Source organism: Daphnia pulicaria, unplaced genomic scaffold (assembly GCF_021234035.1).
Source record: "Daphnia pulicaria isolate SC F1-1A unplaced genomic scaffold, SC_F0-13Bv2 h1tg000068l, whole genome shotgun sequence".
Classification (NCBI taxonomy): domain Eukaryota; kingdom Metazoa; phylum Arthropoda; class Branchiopoda; order Diplostraca; family Daphniidae; genus Daphnia; species Daphnia pulicaria.
The window spans coordinates 403,066-419,308 of record NW_025804788.1 but is presented as its reverse complement, the minus strand read 5'-3'; the positions used below and the strand labels follow the sequence as shown (position 1 = coordinate 419,308).

The 16,243-nt window shown below is 37.5% G+C and overlaps 30 pseudogenes; all 30 read left to right on the top strand.

Moving 5' to 3' along the window:
- The first annotated feature begins 464 nt into the window (after positions 1-464).
- Positions 465-583, top strand: LOC124318698 (annotated as a pseudogene).
- A 413-nt stretch (positions 584-996) lies between these two features.
- LOC124318697 lies at positions 997-1,115 on the top strand (annotated as a pseudogene).
- Positions 1,116-1,528: 413 nt separating this feature from the next.
- On the top strand, positions 1,529-1,647 carry LOC124318259 (annotated as a pseudogene).
- A 412-nt stretch (positions 1,648-2,059) lies between these two features.
- Positions 2,060-2,178, top strand: LOC124318696 (annotated as a pseudogene).
- Positions 2,179-2,591: 413 nt separating this feature from the next.
- On the top strand, positions 2,592-2,710 carry LOC124318695 (annotated as a pseudogene).
- A 413-nt stretch (positions 2,711-3,123) lies between these two features.
- Positions 3,124-3,242, top strand: LOC124318693 (annotated as a pseudogene).
- Positions 3,243-3,655: 413 nt separating this feature from the next.
- On the top strand, positions 3,656-3,774 carry LOC124318258 (annotated as a pseudogene).
- A 412-nt stretch (positions 3,775-4,186) lies between these two features.
- LOC124318692 lies at positions 4,187-4,305 on the top strand (annotated as a pseudogene).
- A 413-nt stretch (positions 4,306-4,718) lies between these two features.
- Positions 4,719-4,837, top strand: LOC124318257 (annotated as a pseudogene).
- Positions 4,838-5,250: 413 nt separating this feature from the next.
- LOC124318691 lies at positions 5,251-5,369 on the top strand (annotated as a pseudogene).
- A 413-nt stretch (positions 5,370-5,782) lies between these two features.
- On the top strand, positions 5,783-5,901 carry LOC124318690 (annotated as a pseudogene).
- Positions 5,902-6,314: 413 nt separating this feature from the next.
- Positions 6,315-6,433, top strand: LOC124318689 (annotated as a pseudogene).
- A 413-nt stretch (positions 6,434-6,846) lies between these two features.
- Positions 6,847-6,965, top strand: LOC124318256 (annotated as a pseudogene).
- Positions 6,966-7,377: 412 nt separating this feature from the next.
- Positions 7,378-7,496, top strand: LOC124318687 (annotated as a pseudogene).
- A 413-nt stretch (positions 7,497-7,909) lies between these two features.
- Positions 7,910-8,028, top strand: LOC124318255 (annotated as a pseudogene).
- A 413-nt stretch (positions 8,029-8,441) lies between these two features.
- Positions 8,442-8,560, top strand: LOC124318686 (annotated as a pseudogene).
- A 413-nt stretch (positions 8,561-8,973) lies between these two features.
- On the top strand, positions 8,974-9,092 carry LOC124318253 (annotated as a pseudogene).
- Positions 9,093-9,504: 412 nt separating this feature from the next.
- On the top strand, positions 9,505-9,623 carry LOC124318685 (annotated as a pseudogene).
- Positions 9,624-10,036: 413 nt separating this feature from the next.
- On the top strand, positions 10,037-10,155 carry LOC124318684 (annotated as a pseudogene).
- Positions 10,156-10,568: 413 nt separating this feature from the next.
- On the top strand, positions 10,569-10,687 carry LOC124318252 (annotated as a pseudogene).
- A 412-nt stretch (positions 10,688-11,099) lies between these two features.
- Positions 11,100-11,218, top strand: LOC124318237 (annotated as a pseudogene).
- A 412-nt stretch (positions 11,219-11,630) lies between these two features.
- Positions 11,631-11,749, top strand: LOC124318683 (annotated as a pseudogene).
- Positions 11,750-12,161: 412 nt separating this feature from the next.
- LOC124318682 lies at positions 12,162-12,280 on the top strand (annotated as a pseudogene).
- A 413-nt stretch (positions 12,281-12,693) lies between these two features.
- LOC124318251 lies at positions 12,694-12,812 on the top strand (annotated as a pseudogene).
- Positions 12,813-13,224: 412 nt separating this feature from the next.
- On the top strand, positions 13,225-13,343 carry LOC124318236 (annotated as a pseudogene).
- Positions 13,344-13,755: 412 nt separating this feature from the next.
- On the top strand, positions 13,756-13,874 carry LOC124318681 (annotated as a pseudogene).
- A 412-nt stretch (positions 13,875-14,286) lies between these two features.
- Positions 14,287-14,405, top strand: LOC124318680 (annotated as a pseudogene).
- A 413-nt stretch (positions 14,406-14,818) lies between these two features.
- Positions 14,819-14,937, top strand: LOC124318679 (annotated as a pseudogene).
- A 412-nt stretch (positions 14,938-15,349) lies between these two features.
- Positions 15,350-15,468, top strand: LOC124318678 (annotated as a pseudogene).
- A 413-nt stretch (positions 15,469-15,881) lies between these two features.
- LOC124318234 lies at positions 15,882-16,000 on the top strand (annotated as a pseudogene).
- Positions 16,001-16,243: the final 243 nt, after the last annotated feature.

Below are 16,243 nucleotides of genomic sequence, written 5' to 3'. Positions count from 1 at the left end.
CCGTTAGTACTTGGAAGGGTGACCGCTTGGGAATACGGGATGTCGTTGGCGATGGATAGTTTGTTTTCAATAACAAATTTCTTGACATTTTTTTTCAATCACGATGGTTACCAGTCCAATTTCGTAGATGAAACATTTCAATGCCTTAGAGATAGGTTCAATTCATCTATAAGAATGATTCTGGATCAATTCCATTGAGAGTTTGTCAAATTTTATCGCGTTTTTTAATCGTGATGGTTACCAGTCCAAATTCGTAGATCAAAAATTTCAATGACATAGGGATAGGTTCAATTCATCTATAGGAATGATTCTGGATGAATTTCATTGCGAGTTTTTCAAAGTTGATCGCGCTTTTTATTCGCGATGGTTACCAGTCCAAATTCAATGAACAAACATTTCTGTCACTTTGAAGTGATTTTCTATTCATCCATTGGGACTGGGAGGGTAAATTTTCATTTTTGAATGTCAACGGCCATATCACGTAGAACGCACCTGGTCTCGTCAGCTCCCAGAAGTTAAGTTACGTCGAGTCCCGTTAGTACTTGGAAGGGTGACCGCTTGGGAATACGGGATGTCGTTGGCGATGGATAGTTTGTTTTCAATAACAAATTTCTTGACATTTTTTTTCAATCACGATGGTTACCAGTCCAATTTCGTAGATGAAACATTTCAATGCCTTAGAGATAGGTTCAATTCATCTATAAGAATGATTCTGGATCAATTCCATTGAGAGTTTGTCAAATTTTATCGCGTTTTTTAATCGTGATGGTTACCAGTCCAAATTCGTAGATCAAAAATTTCAATGACATAGGGATAGGTTCAATTCATCTATAGGAATGATTCTGGATGAATTTCATTGCGAGTTTTTCAAAGTTGATCGCGCTTTTTATTCGCGATGGTTACCAGTCCAAATTCAATGAACAAACATTTCTGTCACTTTGAAGTGATTTTCTATTCATCCATTGGGACTGGGAGGGTAAATTTTCATTTTTGAATGTCAACGGCCATATCACGTAGAACGCACCTGGTCTCGTCAGCTCCCAGAAGTTAAGTTACGTCGAGTCCCGTTAGTACTTGGAAGGGTGACCGCTTGGGAATACGGGATGTCGTTGGCGATGGATAGTTTGTTTTCAATAACAAATTTCTTGACATTTTTTTTCAATCACGATGGTTACCAGTCCAATTTCGTAGATGAAACATTTCAATGCCTTAGAGATAGGTTCAATTCATCTATAAGAATGATTCTGGATCAATTCCATTGAGAGTTTGTCAAATTTTATCGCGTTTTTTAATCGTGATGGTTACCAGTCCAAATTCGTAGATCAAAAATTTCAATGACATAGGGATAGGTTCAATTCATCTATAGGAATGATTCTGGATGAATTTCATTGCGAGTTTTTCAAAGTTGATCGCGCTTTTTATTCGCGATGGTTACCAGTCCAAATTCAATGAACAAACATTTCTGTCACTTTGAAGTGATTTTCTATTCATCCATTGGGACTGGGAGGGTAAATTTTCATTTTTGAATGTCAACGGCCATATCACGTAGAACGCACCTTGTCTCGTCAGCTCCCAGAAGTTAGGTTACGTCGAGTTCCGTTAGTACTTGGAAGGGTGACCGCTTGGGAATACGGGATGTCGTTGGCGATGGATAGTTTGTTTTCAATAACAAATTTCTTGAAATTTTTTTTCAATCACGATGGTTACCAGTCCAATTTCGTAGATGAAACATTTCAATGCCTTAGAGATAGGTTCAATTCATCTATAAGAATGATTCTGGATCAATTCCATTGAGAGTTTGTCAAATTTTATCGCGTTATTAATCGTGATGGTTACCAGTCCAAATTCGTAGATCAAAAATTTCAATGACATAGGGATAGGTTCAATTCATCTATAGGAATGATTCTGGATGAATTTCATTGCGAGTTTTTCAAAGTTGATCGCGCTTTTTATTCGCGATGGTTACCAGTCCAAATTCAATGAACAAACATTTCTGTCACTTTGAAGTGATTTTCTATTCATCCATTGGGACTGGGAGGGTAAATTTTCATTTTTGAATGTCAACGGCCATATCACGTAGAACGCACCTGGTCTCGTCAGCTCCCAGAAGTTAAGTTACGTCGAGTCCCGTTAGTACTTGGAAGGGTGACCGCTTGGGAATACGGGATGTCGTTGGCGATGGATAGTTTGTTTTCAATAACAAATTTCTTGACATTTTTTTTCAATCACGATGGTTACCAGTCCAATTTCGTAGATGAAACATTTCAATGCCTTAGAGATAGGTTCAATTCATCTATAAGAATGATTCTGGATCAATTCCATTGAGAGTTTGTCAAATTTTATCGCGTTTTTTAATCGTGATGGTTACCAGTCCAAATTCGTAGATCAAAAATTTCAATGACATAGGGATAGGTTCAATTCATCTATAGGAATGATTCTGGATGAATTTCATTGCGAGTTTTTCAAAGTTGATCGCGCTTTTTATTCGCGATGGTTACCAGTCCAAATTCAATGAACAAACATTTCTGTCACTTTGAAGTGATTTTCTATTCATCCATTGGGACTGGGAGGGTAAATTTTCATTTTTGAATGTCAACGGCCATATCACGTAGAACGCACCTGGTCTCGTCAGCTCCCAGAAGTTAAGTTACGTCGAGTCCCGTTAGTACTTGGAAGGGTGACCGCTTGGGAATACGGGATGTCGTTGGCGATGGATAGTTTGTTTTCAATAACAAATTTCTTGACATTTTTTTTCAATCACGATGGTTACCAGTCCAATTTCGTAGATGAAACATTTCAATGCCTTAGAGATAGGTTCAATTCATCTATAAGAATGATTCTGGATCAATTCCATTGAGAGTTTGTCAAATTTTATCGCGTTTTTTAATCGTGATGGTTACCAGTCCAAATTCGTAGATCAAAAATTTCAATGACATAGGGATAGGTTCAATTCATCTATAGGAATGATTCTGGATGAATTTCATTGCGAGTTTTTCAAAGTTGATCGCGCTTTTTATTCGCGATGGTTACCAGTCCAAATTCAATGAACAAACATTTCTGTCACTTTGAAGTGATTTTCTATTCATCCATTGGGACTGGGAGGGTAAATTTTCATTTTTGAATGTCAACGGCCATATCACGTAGAACGCACCTGGTCTCGTCAGCTCCCAGAAGTTAAGTTACGTCGAGTCCCGTTAGTACTTGGAAGGGTGACCGCTTGGGAATACGGGATGTCGTTGGCGATGGATAGTTTGTTTTCAATAACAAATTTCTTGACATTTTTTTTCAATCACGATGGTTACCAGTCCAATTTCGTAGATGAAACATTTCAATGCCTTAGAGATAGGTTCAATTCATCTATAAGAATGATTCTGGATCAATTCCATTGAGAGTTTGTCAAATTTTATCGCGTTTTTTAATCGTGATGGTTACCAGTCCAAATTCGTAGATCAAAAATTTCAATGACATAGGGATAGGTTCAATTCATCTATAGGAATGATTCTGGATGAATTTCATTGCGAGTTTTTCAAAGTTGATCGCGCTTTTTATTCGCGATGGTTACCAGTCCAAATTCAATGAACAAACATTTCTGTCACTTTGAAGTGATTTTCTATTCATCCATTGGGACTGGGAGGGTAAATTTTCATTTTTGAATGTCAACGGCCATATCACGTAGAACGCACCTTGTCTCGTCAGCTCCCAGAAGTTAGGTTACGTCGAGTTCCGTTAGTACTTGGAAGGGTGACCGCTTGGGAATACGGGATGTCGTTGGCGATGGATAGTTTGTTTTCAATAACAAATTTCTTGAAATTTTTTTTCAATCACGATGGTTACCAGTCCAATTTCGTAGATGAAACATTTCAATGCCTTAGAGATAGGTTCAATTCATCTATAAGAATGATTCTGGATCAATTCCATTGAGAGTTTGTCAAATTTTATCGCGTTATTAATCGTGATGGTTACCAGTCCAAATTCGTAGATCAAAAATTTCAATGACATAGGGATAGGTTCAATTCATCTATAGGAATGATTCTGGATGAATTTCATTGCGAGTTTTTCAAAGTTGATCGCGCTTTTTATTCGCGATGGTTACCAGTCCAAATTCAATGAACAAACATTTCTGTCACTTTGAAGTGATTTTCTATTCATCCATTGGGACTGGGAGGGTAAATTTTCATTTTTGAATGTCAACGGCCATATCACGTAGAACGCACCTGGTCTCGTCAGCTCCCAGAAGTTAAGTTACGTCGAGTCCCGTTAGTACTTGGAAGGGTGACCGCTTGGGAATACGGGATGTCGTTGGCGATGGATAGTTTGTTTTCAATAACAAATTTCTTGACATTTTTTTTCAATCACGATGGTTACCAGTCCAATTTCGTAGATGAAACATTTCAATGCCTTAGAGATAGGTTCAATTCATCTATAAGAATGATTCTGGATCAATTCCATTGAGAGTTTGTCAAATTTTATCGCGTTTTTTAATCGTGATGGTTACCAGTCCAAATTCGTAGATCAAAAATTTCAATGACATAGGGATAGGTTCAATTCATCTATAGGAATGATTCTGGATGAATTTCATTGCGAGTTTTTCAAAGTTGATCGCGCTTTTTATTCGCGATGGTTACCAGTCCAAATTCAATGAACAAACATTTCTGTCACTTTGAAGTGATTTTCTATTCATCCATTGGGACTGGGAGGGTAAATTTTCATTTTTGAATGTCAACGGCCATATCACGTAGAACGCACCTTGTCTCGTCAGCTCCCAGAAGTTAGGTTACGTCGAGTTCCGTTAGTACTTGGAAGGGTGACCGCTTGGGAATACGGGATGTCGTTGGCGATGGATAGTTTGTTTTCAATAACAAATTTCTTGACATTTTTTTTCAATCACGATGGTTACCAGTCCAATTTCGTAGATGAAACATTTCAATGCCTTAGAGATAGGTTCAATTCATCTATAAGAATGATTCTGGATCAATTCCATTGAGAGTTTGTCAAATTTTATCGCGTTTTTTAATCGTGATGGTTACCAGTCCAAATTCGTAGATCAAAAATTTCAATGACATAGGGATAGGTTCAATTCATCTATAGGAATGATTCTGGATGAATTTCATTGCGAGTTTTTCAAAGTTGATCGCGCTTTTTATTCGCGATGGTTACCAGTCCAAATTCAATGAACAAACATTTCTGTCACTTTGAAGTGATTTTCTATTCATCCATTGGGACTGGGAGGGTAAATTTTCATTTTTGAATGTCAACGGCCATATCACGTAGAACGCACCTGGTCTCGTCAGCTCCCAGAAGTTAAGTTACGTCGAGTCCCGTTAGTACTTGGAAGGGTGACCGCTTGGGAATACGGGATGTCGTTGGCGATGGATAGTTTGTTTTCAATAACAAATTTCTTGACATTTTTTTTCAATCACGATGGTTACCAGTCCAATTTCGTAGATGAAACATTTCAATGCCTTAGAGATAGGTTCAATTCATCTATAAGAATGATTCTGGATCAATTCCATTGAGAGTTTGTCAAATTTTATCGCGTTTTTTAATCGTGATGGTTACCAGTCCAAATTCGTAGATCAAAAATTTCAATGACATAGGGATAGGTTCAATTCATCTATAGGAATGATTCTGGATGAATTTCATTGCGAGTTTTTCAAAGTTGATCGCGCTTTTTATTCGCGATGGTTACCAGTCCAAATTCAATGAACAAACATTTCTGTCACTTTGAAGTGATTTTCTATTCATCCATTGGGACTGGGAGGGTAAATTTTCATTTTTGAATGTCAACGGCCATATCACGTAGAACGCACCTGGTCTCGTCAGCTCCCAGAAGTTAAGTTACGTCGAGTCCCGTTAGTACTTGGAAGGGTGACCGCTTGGGAATACGGGATGTCGTTGGCGATGGATAGTTTGTTTTCAATAACAAATTTCTTGACATTTTTTTTCAATCACGATGGTTACCAGTCCAATTTCGTAGATGAAACATTTCAATGCCTTAGAGATAGGTTCAATTCATCTATAAGAATGATTCTGGATCAATTCCATTGAGAGTTTGTCAAATTTTATCGCGTTTTTTAATCGTGATGGTTACCAGTCCAAATTCGTAGATCAAAAATTTCAATGACATAGGGATAGGTTCAATTCATCTATAGGAATGATTCTGGATGAATTTCATTGCGAGTTTTTCAAAGTTGATCGCGCTTTTTATTCGCGATGGTTACCAGTCCAAATTCAATGAACAAACATTTCTGTCACTTTGAAGTGATTTTCTATTCATCCATTGGGACTGGGAGGGTAAATTTTCATTTTTGAATGTCAACGGCCATATCACGTAGAACGCACCTGGTCTCGTCAGCTCCCAGAAGTTAAGTTACGTCGAGTCCCGTTAGTACTTGGAAGGGTGACCGCTTGGGAATACGGGATGTCGTTGGCGATGGATAGTTTGTTTTCAATAACAAATTTCTTGACATTTTTTTTCAATCACGATGGTTACCAGTCCAATTTCGTAGATGAAACATTTCAATGCCTTAGAGATAGGTTCAATTCATCTATAAGAATGATTCTGGATCAATTCCATTGAGAGTTTGTCAAATTTTATCGCGTTTTTTAATCGTGATGGTTACCAGTCCAAATTCGTAGATCAAAAATTTCAATGACATAGGGATAGGTTCAATTCATCTATAGGAATGATTCTGGATGAATTTCATTGCGAGTTTTTCAAAGTTGATCGCGCTTTTTATTCGCGATGGTTACCAGTCCAAATTCAATGAACAAACATTTCTGTCACTTTGAAGTGATTTTCTATTCATCCATTGGGACTGGGAGGGTAAATTTTCATTTTTGAATGTCAACGGCCATATCACGTAGAACGCACCTTGTCTCGTCAGCTCCCAGAAGTTAGGTTACGTCGAGTTCCGTTAGTACTTGGAAGGGTGACCGCTTGGGAATACGGGATGTCGTTGGCGATGGATAGTTTGTTTTCAATAACAAATTTCTTGAAATTTTTTTTCAATCACGATGGTTACCAGTCCAATTTCGTAGATGAAACATTTCAATGCCTTAGAGATAGGTTCAATTCATCTATAAGAATGATTCTGGATCAATTCCATTGAGAGTTTGTCAAATTTTATCGCGTTATTAATCGTGATGGTTACCAGTCCAAATTCGTAGATCAAAAATTTCAATGACATAGGGATAGGTTCAATTCATCTATAGGAATGATTCTGGATGAATTTCATTGCGAGTTTTTCAAAGTTGATCGCGCTTTTTATTCGCGATGGTTACCAGTCCAAATTCAATGAACAAACATTTCTGTCACTTTGAAGTGATTTTCTATTCATCCATTGGGACTGGGAGGGTAAATTTTCATTTTTGAATGTCAACGGCCATATCACGTAGAACGCACCTGGTCTCGTCAGCTCCCAGAAGTTAAGTTACGTCGAGTCCCGTTAGTACTTGGAAGGGTGACCGCTTGGGAATACGGGATGTCGTTGGCGATGGATAGTTTGTTTTCAATAACAAATTTCTTGACATTTTTTTTCAATCACGATGGTTACCAGTCCAATTTCGTAGATGAAACATTTCAATGCCTTAGAGATAGGTTCAATTCATCTATAAGAATGATTCTGGATCAATTCCATTGAGAGTTTGTCAAATTTTATCGCGTTTTTTAATCGTGATGGTTACCAGTCCAAATTCGTAGATCAAAAATTTCAATGACATAGGGATAGGTTCAATTCATCTATAGGAATGATTCTGGATGAATTTCATTGCGAGTTTTTCAAAGTTGATCGCGCTTTTTATTCGCGATGGTTACCAGTCCAAATTCAATGAACAAACATTTCTGTCACTTTGAAGTGATTTTCTATTCATCCATTGGGACTGGGAGGGTAAATTTTCATTTTTGAATGTCAACGGCCATATCACGTAGAACGCACCTTGTCTCGTCAGCTCCCAGAAGTTAGGTTACGTCGAGTTCCGTTAGTACTTGGAAGGGTGACCGCTTGGGAATACGGGATGTCGTTGGCGATGGATAGTTTGTTTTCAATAACAAATTTCTTGACATTTTTTTTCAATCACGATGGTTACCAGTCCAATTTCGTAGATGAAACATTTCAATGCCTTAGAGATAGGTTCAATTCATCTATAAGAATGATTCTGGATCAATTCCATTGAGAGTTTGTCAAATTTTATCGCGTTTTTTAATCGTGATGGTTACCAGTCCAAATTCGTAGATCAAAAATTTCAATGACATAGGGATAGGTTCAATTCATCTATAGGAATGATTCTGGATGAATTTCATTGCGAGTTTTTCAAAGTTGATCGCGCTTTTTATTCGCGATGGTTACCAGTCCAAATTCAATGAACAAACATTTCTGTCACTTTGAAGTGATTTTCTATTCATCCATTGGGACTGGGAGGGTAAATTTTCATTTTTGAATGTCAACGGCCATATCACGTAGAACGCACCTGGTCTCGTCAGCTCCCAGAAGTTAAGTTACGTCGAGTCCCGTTAGTACTTGGAAGGGTGACCGCTTGGGAATACGGGATGTCGTTGGCGATGGATAGTTTGTTTTCAATAACAAATTTCTTGACATTTTTTTTCAATCACGATGGTTACCAGTCCAATTTCGTAGATGAAACATTTCAATGCCTTAGAGATAGGTTCAATTCATCTATAAGAATGATTCTGGATCAATTCCATTGAGAGTTTGTCAAATTTTATCGCGTTTTTTAATCGTGATGGTTACCAGTCCAAATTCGTAGATCAAAAATTTCAATGACATAGGGATAGGTTCAATTCATCTATAGGAATGATTCTGGATGAATTTCATTGCGAGTTTTTCAAAGTTGATCGCGCTTTTTATTCGCGATGGTTACCAGTCCAAATTCAATGAACAAACATTTCTGTCACTTTGAAGTGATTTTCTATTCATCCATTGGGACTGGGAGGGTAAATTTTCATTTTTGAATGTCAACGGCCATATCACGTAGAACGCACCTTGTCTCGTCAGCTCCCAGAAGTTAGGTTACGTCGAGTTCCGTTAGTACTTGGAAGGGTGACCGCTTGGGAATACGGGATGTCGTTGGCGATGGATAGTTTGTTTTCAATAACAAATTTCTTGAAATTTTTTTTCAATCACGATGGTTACCAGTCCAATTTCGTAGATGAAACATTTCAATGCCTTAGAGATAGGTTCAATTCATCTATAAGAATGATTCTGGATCAATTCCATTGAGAGTTTGTCAAATTTTATCGCGTTATTAATCGTGATGGTTACCAGTCCAAATTCGTAGATCAAAAATTTCAATGACATAGGGATAGGTTCAATTCATCTATAGGAATGATTCTGGATGAATTTCATTGCGAGTTTTTCAAAGTTGATCGCGCTTTTTATTCGCGATGGTTACCAGTCCAAATTCAATGAACAAACATTTCTGTCACTTTGAAGTGATTTTCTATTCATCCATTGGGACTGGGAGGGTAAATTTTCATTTTTGAATGTCAACGGCCATATCACGTAGAACGCACCTGGTCTCGTCAGCTCCCAGAAGTTAAGTTACGTCGAGTCCCGTTAGTACTTGGAAGGGTGACCGCTTGGGAATACGGGATGTCGTTGGCGATGGATAGTTTGTTTTCAATAACAAATTTCTTGACATTTTTTTTCAATCACGATGGTTACCAGTCCAATTTCGTAGATGAAACATTTCAATGCCTTAGAGATAGGTTCAATTCATCTATAAGAATGATTCTGGATCAATTCCATTGATTGTTTGTCAAATTTTATCGCGTTTTTTAATCGTGATGGTTACCAGTCCAAATTCGTAGATCAAAAATTTCAATGACATAGGGATAGGTTCAATTCATCTATAGGAATGATTCTGGATGAATTTCATTGCGAGTTTTTCAAAGTTGATCGCGCTTTTTATTCGCGATGGTTACCAGTCCAAATTCAATGAACAAACATTTCTGTCACTTTGAAGTGATTTTCTATTCATCCATTGGGACTGGGAGGGTAAATTTTCATTTTTGAATGTCAACGGCCATATCACGTAGAACGCACCTGGTCTCGTCAGCTCCCAGAAGTTAAGTTACGTCGAGTCCCGTTAGTACTTGGAAGGGTGACCGCTTGGGAATACGGGATGTCGTTGGCGATGGATAGTTTGTTTTCAATAACAAATTTCTTGACATTTTTTTTCAATCACGATGGTTACCAGTCCAATTTCGTAGATGAAACATTTCAATGCCTTAGAGATAGGTTCAATTCATCTATAAGAATGATTCTGGATCAATTCCATTGAGAGTTTGTCAAATTTTATCGCGTTTTTTAATCGTGATGGTTACCAGTCCAAATTCGTAGATCAAAAATTTCAATGACATAGGGATAGGTTCAATTCATCTATAGGAATGATTCTGGATGAATTTCATTGCGAGTTTTTCAAAGTTGATCGCGCTTTTTATTCGCGATGGTTACCAGTCCAAATTCAATGAACAAACATTTCTGTCACTTTGAAGTGATTTTCTATTCATCCATTGGGACTGGGAGGGTAAATTTTCATTTTTGAATGTCAACGGCCATATCACGTAGAACGCACCTTGTCTCGTCAGCTCCCAGAAGTTAGGTTACGTCGAGTTCCGTTAGTACTTGGAAGGGTGACCGCTTGGGAATACGGGATGTCGTTGGCGATGGATAGTTTGTTTTCAATAACAAATTTCTTGAAATTTTTTTTCAATCACGATGGTTACCAGTCCAATTTCGTAGATGAAACATTTCAATGCCTTAGAGATAGGTTCAATTCATCTATAAGAATGATTCTGGATCAATTCCATTGAGAGTTTGTCAAATTTTATCGCGTTATTAATCGTGATGGTTACCAGTCCAAATTCGTAGATCAAAAATTTCAATGACATAGGGATAGGTTCAATTCATCTATAGGAATGATTCTGGATGAATTTCATTGCGAGTTTTTCAAAGTTGATCGCGCTTTTTATTCGCGATGGTTACCAGTCCAAATTCAATGAACAAACATTTCTGTCACTTTGAAGTGATTTTCTATTCATCCATTGGGATTGGGAGGGTAAATTTTCATTTTTGAATGTCAACGGCCATATCACGTAGAACGCACCTGGTCTCGTCAGCTCCCAGAAGTTAGGTTACGTCGAGTTCCGTTAGTACTTGGAAGGGTGACCGCTTGGGAATACGGGATGTCGTTGGCGATGGATAGTTTGTTTTCAATAACAAATTTCTTGAAATTTTTTTTCAATCACGATGGTTACCAGTCCAATTTCGTAGATGAAACATTTCAATGCCTTAGAGATAGGTTCAATTCATCTATAAGAATGATTCTGGATCAATTCCATTGAGAGTTTGTCAAATTTTATCGCGTTATTAATCGTGATGGTTACCAGTCCAAATTCGTAGATCAAAAATTTCAATGACATAGGGATAGGTTCAATTCATCTATAGGAATGATTCTGGATGAATTTCATTGCGAGTTTTTCAAAGTTGATCGCGCTTTTTATTCGCGATGGTTACCGGTCCAAATTCAATGAACAAACATTTCTGTCACTTTGAAGTGATTTTCTATTCATCCATTGGGACTGGGAGGGTAAATTTTCATTTTTGAATGTCAACGGCCATATCACGTAGAACGCACCTGGTCTCGTCAGCTCCCAGAAGTTAAGTTACGTCGAGTCCCGTTAGTACTTGGAAGGGTGACCGCTTGGGAATACGGGATGTCGTTGGCGATGAATAGTTTGTTTTCAATAAAAATTTTCTTGAAATTTTTTTCAATCACGATGGTTACCAGTCCAATTTCGTAGATGAAACATTTCAATGCCTTAGAGATAGGTTCAATGCATCTATAAGAATGATTCTGGATCAATTCCATTGAGATTTTGTCAAATTTTATCGCGTTTTTTAATCGCAATGGTTACCAGTCCAAATTCGTAGATCAAAAATTTCAATGACATAGGGATAGGTTCAATTCATCTATAGGAATGATTCTGGATGAATTTCATTGCGAGTTTTTCAAAGTTGATCGCGCTTTTTATTTGCGATGGTTACCAGTCCAAATTCAAAGAACAAACATTTCTGTCACTTTGAAGTGATTTTCTATTCATCCATTGGGACTGGGAGGGTAAATTTTCATTTTTGAATGTCAACGGCCATATCACGTAGAACGCACCTGGTCTCGTCAGCTCCCAGAAGTTAAGTTACGTCGAGTCCCGTTAGTACTTGGAAGGGTGACCGCTTGGGAATACGGGATGTCGTTGGCGATGGATAGTTTGTTTTCAATAACAAATTTCTTGACATTTTTTTTCAATCACGATGGTTACCAGTCCAATTTCGTAGATGAAACATTTCAATGCCTTAGAGATAGGTTCAATTCATCTATAAGAATGATTCTGGATCAATTCCATTGAGAGTTTGTCAAATTTTATCGCGTTTTTTAATCGTGATGGTTACCAGTCCAAATTCGTAGATCAAAAATTTCAATGACATAGGGATAGGTTCAATTCATCTATAGGAATGATTCTGGATGAATTTCATTGCGAGTTTTTCAAAGTTGATCGCGCTTTTTATTCGCGATGGTTACCAGTCCAAATTCAATGAACAAACATTTCTGTCACTTTGAAGTGATTTTCTATTCATCCATTGGGACTGGGAGGGTAAATTTTCATTTTTGAATGTCAACGGCCATATCACGTAGAACGCACCTTGTCTCGTCAGCTCCCAGAAGTTAGGTTACGTCGAGTTCCGTTAGTACTTGGAAGGGTGACCGCTTGGGAATACGGGATGTCGTTGGCGATGGATAGTTTGTTTTCAATAACAAATTTCTTGAAATTTTTTTTCAATCACGATGGTTACCAGTCCAATTTCGTAGATGAAACATTTCAATGCCTTAGAGATAGGTTCAATTCATCTATAAGAATGATTCTGGATCAATTCCATTGAGAGTTTGTCAAATTTTATCGCGTTATTAATCGTGATGGTTACCAGTCCAAATTCGTAGATCAAAAATTTCAATGACATAGGGATAGGTTCAATTCATCTATAGGAATGATTCTGGATGAATTTCATTGCGAGTTTTTCAAAGTTGATCGCGCTTTTTATTCGCGATGGTTACCAGTCCAAATTCAATGAACAAACATTTCTGTCACTTTGAAGTGATTTTCTATTCATCCATTGGGATTGGGAGGGTAAATTTTCATTTTTGAATGTCAACGGCCATATCACGTAGAACGCACCTGGTCTCGTCAGCTCCCAGAAGTTAGGTTACGTCGAGTTCCGTTAGTACTTGGAAGGGTGACCGCTTGGGAATACGGGATGTCGTTGGCGATGGATAGTTTGTTTTCAATAACAAATTTCTTGAAATTTTTTTTCAATCACGATGGTTACCAGTCCAATTTCGTAGATGAAACATTTCAATGCCTTAGAGATAGGTTCAATTCATCTATAAGAATGATTCTGGATCAATTCCATTGAGAGTTTGTCAAATTTTATCGCGTTATTAATCGTGATGGTTACCAGTCCAAATTCGTAGATCAAAAATTTCAATGACATAGGGATAGGTTCAATTCATCTATAGGAATGATTCTGGATGAATTTCATTGCGAGTTTTTCAAAGTTGATCGCGCTTTTTATTCGCGATGGTTACCGGTCCAAATTCAATGAACAAACATTTCTGTCACTTTGAAGTGATTTTCTATTCATCCATTGGGACTGGGAGGGTAAATTTTCATTTTTGAATGTCAACGGCCATATCACGTAGAACGCACCTGGTCTCGTCAGCTCCCAGAAGTTAAGTTACGTCGAGTCCCGTTAGTACTTGGAAGGGTGACCGCTTGGGAATACGGGATGTCGTTGGCGATGAATAGTTTGTTTTCAATAAAAATTTTCTTGAAATTTTTTTCAATCACGATGGTTACCAGTCCAATTTCGTAGATGAAACATTTCAATGCCTTAGAGATAGGTTCAATGCATCTATAAGAATGATTCTGGATCAATTCCATTGAGATTTTGTCAAATTTTATCGCGTTTTTTAATCGCAATGGTTACCAGTCCAAATTCGTAGATCAAAAATTTCAATGACATAGGGATAGGTTCAATTCATCTATAGGAATGATTCTGGATGAATTTCATTGCGAGTTTTTCAAAGTTGATCGCGCTTTTTATTTGCGATGGTTACCAGTCCAAATTCAAAGAACAAACATTTCTGTCACTTTGAAGTGATTTTCTATTCATCCATTGGGACTGGGAGGGTAAATTTTCATTTTTGAATGTCAACGGCCATATCACGTAGAACGCACCTGGTCTCGTCAGCTCCCAGAAGTTAAGTTACGTCGAGTCCCGTTAGTACTTGGAAGGGTGACCGCTTGGGAATACGGGATGTCGTTGGCGATGAATAGTTTGTTTTCAATAAAAAATTTCTTGAAATTTTTTTTCAATAACGATGGTTACCAGTCCAATTTCGTAGATGAAACATTTCAATGCCTTAGAGATAGGTTCAATTCATCTATAAGAATGATTCTGGATAAATTCAATTGAGAGTTTGTCAAATTTTATCGCGTTTTTTAATCGTGATGGTTACCAGTCCAAATTCGTAGATCAAAAATGTCAATGACATAGGGATAGGTTCAATTCATCTATAGGAATGATTCTGGATGAATTTCATTGCGAGTTTTTCAAAGTTGATCGCGCTTTTTATTTGCGATGGTTACCAGTCCAAATTCAAAGAACAAACATTTCTGTCACTTTGAAGTGATTTTCTATTCATCCATTGGGACTGGGAGGGTAAATTTTCATTTTTGAATGTCAACGGCCATATCACGTAGAACGCACCTGGTCTCGTCAGCTCCCAGAAGTTAAGTTACGTCGAGTCCCGTTAGTACTTGGAAGGGTGACCGCTTGGGAATACGGGATGTCGTTGGCGATGGATAGTTTGTTTTCAATAAAAAATTTCTTGACATTTTTTTTCAATCACGATGGTTACCAGTCCAATTTCGTAGATGAAACATTTCAATGCCTTAGAGATAGGTTCAATTCATCTATAAGAATGATTCTGGATCAATTCCATTGAGAGTTTGTCAAATTTTATCGCGTTATTAATCGTGATGGTTACCAGTCCAAATTCGTAGATCAAAAATTTCAATGACATAGGGATAGGTTCAATTCATCTATAGGAATGATTCTGGATGAATTTCATTGCGAGTTTTTCAAAGTTGATCGCGCTTTTTATTCGCGATGGTTACCAGTCCAAATTCAATGAACAAACATTTCTGTCACTTTGAAGTGATTTTCTATTCATCCATTGGGACTGGGAGGGTAAATTTTCATTTTTGAATGTCAACGGCCATATCACGTAGAACGCACCTGGTCTCGTCAGCTCCCAGAAGTTAAGTTACGTCGAGTCCCGTTAGTACTTGGAAGGGTGACCGCTTGGGAATACGGGATGTCGTTGGCGATGAATAGTTTGTTTTCAATAAAAAATTTCTTGAAATTTTTTTTCAATAACGATGGTTACCAGTCCAATTTCGTAGATGAAACATTTCAATGCCTTAGAGATAGGTTCAATTCATCTATAAGAATGATTCTGGATCAATTCCATTGAGAGTTTGTCAAATTTTATCGCGTTTTTTAATCGTGATGGTTACCAGTCCAAATTCGTAGATCAAAAATTTCAATGACATAGGGATAGGTTCAATTCATCTATAGGAATGATTCTGGATGAATTTCATTGCGAGTTTTTCAAAGTTGATCGCGCTTTTTATTCGCGATGGTTACCAGTCCAAATTCAATGAACAAACATTTCTGTCACTTTGAAGTGATTTTCTATTCATCCATTGGGATTGGGAGGGTAAATTTTCATTTTTGAATGTCAACGGCCATATCACGTAGAACGCACCTGGTCTCGTCAGCTCCCAGAAGTTAGGTTACGTCGAGTTCCGTTAGTACTTGGAAGGGTGACCGCTTGGGAATACGGGATGTCGTTGGCGATGGATAGTTTGTTTTCAATAACAAATTTCTTGAAATTTTTTTTCAATCACGATGGTTACCAGTCCAATTTCGTAGATGAAACATTTCAATGCCTTAGAGATAGGTTCAATTCATCTATAAGAATGATTCTGGATCAATTCCATTGAGAGTTTGTCAAATTTTATCGCGTTATTAATCGTGATGGTTACCAGTCCAAATTCGTAGATCAAAAATTTCAATGACATAGGGATAGGTTCAATTCA